Consider the following 5825-nt stretch of genomic DNA (forward strand, 5'->3'; position numbering starts at 1 on the left):
GTTATTTCAATTGGCAAAGTTTGAGGCAGTACATTTGCCATCGACTTTGTGTAATAAAGTAGTAGTCTGAGATTAGAACATATAAGGACTCCTGCGTAGTGGCAAATGGAATAGCTAGCTGGTCAAAATCCTAGAAAAAAAGAAAGATTGGAAGATCAAAGACAAAACAGTCTGGCAGAAAGGAATATAGTCAGCCATCTGTATCCCAGGGTTCTACATCTGTGGATTCAAACAACCATGGATGAAAAATGTTGAAGGGAAAAAAATCCCACAACTTTCCAAAAATCAAAATTTGAATTCTGTCATGCAGTTGAATCCACTCAAATGAAGTAAGGTATAGGTATTGTGTTAGGTATTGTAAATAATCTAGATATGTTTTAAAGCATACAGGAAAATGTGCCTAGGTTATATGTAAATATTATACTATTTTATAAAAGAGACTAGAGCATCCACAGATTTTGGTATCTATGGGGGTCCTGGAACAAATCTCCCATGGATATCAAGCATTACTATATATATGGATAAACAGGAATTGGCATGAAGTGGGAAAATCTTCGTATTAAAAGTTAACACCAATCCAAGAGCTCCCACCACGGAAGAGGCACTTAACAACAAAGTAGATAAAATGCCTCAGCCGGTTGACACTAGCCAGCCTGGCTTTGGCCATTCCAGTGCTGGAACAATGGACACATTAAAAAGTGGTCAAGGTGTTAGAGACAGAGGTTAGACACCAGCACAGCAGCATGGGTGGCCACTTTTCCTGATGAATCTCACTACTGCTGCCTCTGAATGTCCAGTCTGCTAGCAACACAAACCAATGCTAAGTCCATGATGTGAGATCATTCCTCAAGGACACTATCTAGCCACTTGAACGCAAATTGTCTACACTGGGCCCCTTCTATCCTAAGAAGATCTGTCATTGATTCTGATCAATCACAGAAGAAAGAGACCTTCTGGGTATGGATTTCCCTTTCTTGCCCACAGAGTGCCTCTTCCACCTACACAGGGTCCCACATACAGCAGAGTAGACGTGGGAACAGGCCCATAACACAGAAATGCATCAGTAATAACAAGTTCTAATCCATCTAGAAGCTGCCATCCTGACGGAATATTGCAATAACCTGGTGACAAGATCATGGACACACCAGCTCAGAGGTGATACTTTACACAAATGATGCAACATCCTCCAGAATGCAGCATACACCATGGTTCAAAGATTTCTACGCTGTGCAGTGTCCTCAGTAAGAAGGAAGTGAGAAAAGTAGAGAGACATATCCCTCTTTGCCATCACTCTAAATATCACTTGTGGAATTTATACATCCTGCCCCTTCAGTCCTGCAACATTGAAGGTCCTGGTACTCAAAGGGGAATACTTCTTCCAGTGGACACAGCAGAAGTTTCATTAAGCGGGACTTGGCACTATGGCTGCTCTTGGCACTTCATTTTCCTTGTGTCCAGGAACCAGAAAGTAAGAAGAGGAAATAGTCATTTTGACAGAGGCAATAAGTCTTGATCATCATGGAGGAATGGGCTGCTGTTACATTGCTGGAATATGGAGAAATACACACAGAACCCGGGTGTGGATATCCTTAAAGACTCCCTGAAAATTGTGAAAGCAAATAGGCAAATGAAACAACCCCAGCCTGAGAAGGGCATGGTGACAAGGGTCTTCAAGTCCTTAATGTGAGGGTCTGATTCTCACCACCTAAAGTCCCCCAGAGCAGCAAAGGGCTGAGAAAGGGCTAGTCTGGATTGAGTAATGCTATGGGGAGGCAATGAGTGCCAGTTATGGCTCTGAGACCAGCTTTACCAACAAGGATTAACATTCGTCCCACCATTCCTCCTCTTCCAAGTTTCCCGCGGGAAAAGAAGCCTAATGGAATCCTGGAAGAGTGTTTTCCAAATATTTATGAGAATGTGGATCTGAGCAACAAGGAGTAGACTGTAATGGACATGGAGATGTGCTACCTACCTTCTTTGGAAGAAAGAGTTTATTGCCCCAACTGTCCAAGTGCTGTCAGCCCCTTCAGGAACTACCTGCCCTTTCTGGGGTGACCCACATCCAGCAATGGATGTAATCATGGGTAAAAGTTTTCAGCCAATTCAGCCCAGAGAGTTAGAGCCATTTCAGTCCAAGAGCTCATTGTCAAGATTATCAAGCTTGATGTCATGTCCATATCACAAATCAACTTCTCCTGTCTCGTCTTATGTTTTTGCCTTTGCTTCCACAGTGGATCCCAAAGGCATTGCTTGATAAACATTGCCTACTTTTTATTATCTCAGAGCGTAAAAGAACTCAGCCAGGTGCAGTGGCTCACGCCTGTAATCCCAGCACTTTGGAAGGCCAAGATGGGTGAATCACCTTAGGTCAGGAGTTCGAGACTAGCCTGGCCAACATGGTGAAACCTCGTCTGTACTAAAAATACAAAAATTAACTTGGTGTGGTGCCAGGTGCTTGTAGTCCCCACTACTTGGGAGGCTGCGACAGGAGAATTGCTTGAACCCAGGAGGCAGAGGCTGCAGGGAGCTGAGATTGTGCCACTGCACTCCAGTCTGGGTGATGGAGTGAGACTCCGTCTCAAAAAGTAATAATAATAAAAAGAGTGTAAAAGAACCCCACTTGGATTATTTTTTCTAAATGAGACTCATCACAGAGAGTGAGTCATGGGAGATCACAGAGTATAGCTCAGGATATTTTCACAACTCTATACAAACATTTCTAGTGTATGTTTTAAAATTACTCTTAGGTTTGTACTTTTAGCACTATGATAATTGAGGTGGCATGTATATAAATTATCAAATATCTTTAGCTGATATGTATAGAAAATGTACATAATATATTTTAAAATTCTAAGAAGTTCCCAGGTAAAAATTATCTCAAAACGGATCATTGATCTAACTGTATGACTTAAAACTAGAAAAACTTCAAGAAGAAAGCACAGAAGAAATTCTTAGTGACTTTGGGTTTGACAAAGACTTCTTAAATACAAAAAAAACAGCTTGAAAAAATCAATAAATTAGATTTCACCTAAATTTAACTTTTGCTCAGCAAAAGACACTTAATTTTTTAAAAATAAACCGCAGATGAGGGGAAAATATTTTCAAAATCTATATTCAAAAAGTATTTGAATATGTAAAGAATTCTCACAACTCAATGATAAAATAAATAGCCCAATAAATATGGGCTAGGCATCTGAACTGTTGCTTTACCAAATGAGATGTACAGATGTCAAATACAAGCTCATGAAAATATGTTCAACACCATTAGTCACTAAGGAATTTAATTAATTAAATTAGAATGCATTTTAAATGCAAATTAAAACTACATGAGATACTAGAATTTCTAAAACTAAAAAGACTGTTCATAGAAAGCATTGATGAGGATGCAACTAGAACTCTTATACAATGTTCTTTTAAATGTAAAATAAAACAATTGCTTTGGAAAACCAGCTGGGTGTTCATTATTAATACAACTCAGCAATTTTACTCCTGGATATTTATCCAAGAGAATTTAAAACATATGTTCATAACAGTTTTATTCATAATAGACCTAAACTGGAAACAACCAAATATTCATCAATGGTTGAATGGATAAACAAATTGTGGTACATCCTTACAACAGAACAGAACTCAGCAATAAAGAGGATGGTACATCTGATACATGCCACCATAAGGATGAATCTCAGAAACGTGAAGAGTTCATAGTGAATGATTCCATCTATACTAAATTTTAGAAAATAAAAGCTAATCTCCAGCGACAGTAAGTAGGTCAGTGGTTTCCTCTAGCTGTGGGTCAAGGTTGGGGTGGGCAAAATGGATAATGACCCACAATTAGGCAAGGGGAAACATTCTGGCTTGCAGAAAATATTCTACATGATGAATGTGGAGGTGGTTACACAGGTGTATATATTTTTCAAAAGTCATAAAACACTACCTTAAAATCTTTGAGTTATTCTATGTAGATCACAAAGTTTTTTAAGAAAAGAATGTTTAATTTTTTAAAAGAAGGAGTAGCAAACAAAATGCAAACAGAAACTTGAACAGATATTTATATATTCATGTCCATGGCAACTTTGCACAATAGTCACACAGTGGAAACAATCCACATGTCCCTCAACAGATGAATTGATAAACCATGTGGTGCATAAATACAATGAAATATTTTTCAGCCTTAACAAAGGATGAAATTCTGACACTTGCAACAACATGGATGACCCTTGAAAACATTATGCTAAGTAAAATAAGCCAGGCACAAAAGGACAAATATTTTATGGTTCTATTTATATGAGTTTCCTAGAGTAGCCAAATTCATAGAACGATGTTTACCAGGGGCTAGGGAGAGAGGGAAATGCGGAGTTAGTAACTAATGGGTACAGAGTTTCAGCTAAGGAGTATGAAAACGTTCTAGAGATGGATGGTGATGATGGCTGCACAACAATGTGAGTGTATTTAATGCCATAGAACTGCTGATATGGTTTGGCCATGTCCCCACCCAAATCTTATCTTGAATTGTAGCTCCCACAATTCTGTGTTGTGGGAGAGACCTGGTGGAAGGTTATTGAATCATGGGAGTTGGTCTGTCCGGTGCTATTCTCATGATAGTAAGTCTCATGGGATATGATGGTTTTATAAAGGGGAGTTTCCCTGCACCAGTTCTCTTCTCTTGTCTGCTGCCATATGAGACGTGCCTTTCACCTTCCACCATGATTGTGAAGCTTCCCCAGCCACATAGAATTGTGAGTCTATTAAACCTATTTCTTTTGTAAATTGCCCAGTCTTGGGTATACCTTTTCAGCAGTGTGAAAATGGACTAATACAACTGTACGCTTAAAAATTGTTGAAATGGTAAATTTTATGCTACATGTATTTTACCACAATAAAAAAGGAAAGGTAGTGAATACAGTATGTGGGGGGTGGAGGACTGGAAGTCCCAATTAAATAAATGCTATGTTTCATGGGTAGGGAAAGCATGGAGACCAACACAAGCTGATTTGCAAGGAACAGTGAAGCAATCCTGGCCACGAAAACACAAAACATGTAAACAAAGGATCAAGGAGATTTGAAAGTAGGAACTTCAAATAGCTACTGTCCTGACGAACAGGATAGGTGAATCCAATGACCTGATTATCACCTTTAGAAACTCGCATCTTAAGTCCGCTCCCAGAGGGTTATGTTTCTATCTCCCCAAGGCTTTTAATGGAAGCATGAATTTCACGAGAGATTGCTGCAAAATTGGCTAAATGGAAATATTTGGGTTTGGATTTGGTCCCGTCTGCACAATAATTTCTCTGTGGCCTAAGACAAAAGGGTCATTAGATTTGGGCTAACATGACCCCAAATTCATAAGAGGAACACTGGCAAGTTGCTAAGATTCACAGGAGATCAATAGGACACAAGAATCAGCTAAACTTGCAGGCACTGCAGCTATGGCAACAACCTTGGCAAATCCTCCACACAGATAGTAACAAGCCACTTCAAAATCACTGGGAGTGGAGCCAAGAGAGGGAACACTGAGACAAGGACTTTGTAAATCTTAAGGATAAACTCCTCCCCAAACAAGAAAAACAAAGACATCATCTAAAGCATTTTCTTTGATTTTTTTCTGATCTCTCTAAATTTAAGAAGCCCGGCCTTAAAGTCTGGAGGATCAAGCCCAGCTTCCCAAAGGGAAAGACAAATTGTCCAAAAGTCCTTAACATTCAGGTCTATTAAACATCAGATCTGTCTGGAAAGACCCTAAACCTTATGACCTATTTTGAATGAAGGACGATATTCAACAATATCAGGAAATTTCAGATACAGGATCAAAGATAACATTAAATCTA

The sequence above is a fragment of the Macaca fascicularis genome, chromosome 8, assembly GCF_037993035.2.
Source record: "Macaca fascicularis isolate 582-1 chromosome 8, T2T-MFA8v1.1".
NCBI lineage: Eukaryota > Metazoa > Chordata > Mammalia > Primates > Cercopithecidae > Macaca > Macaca fascicularis.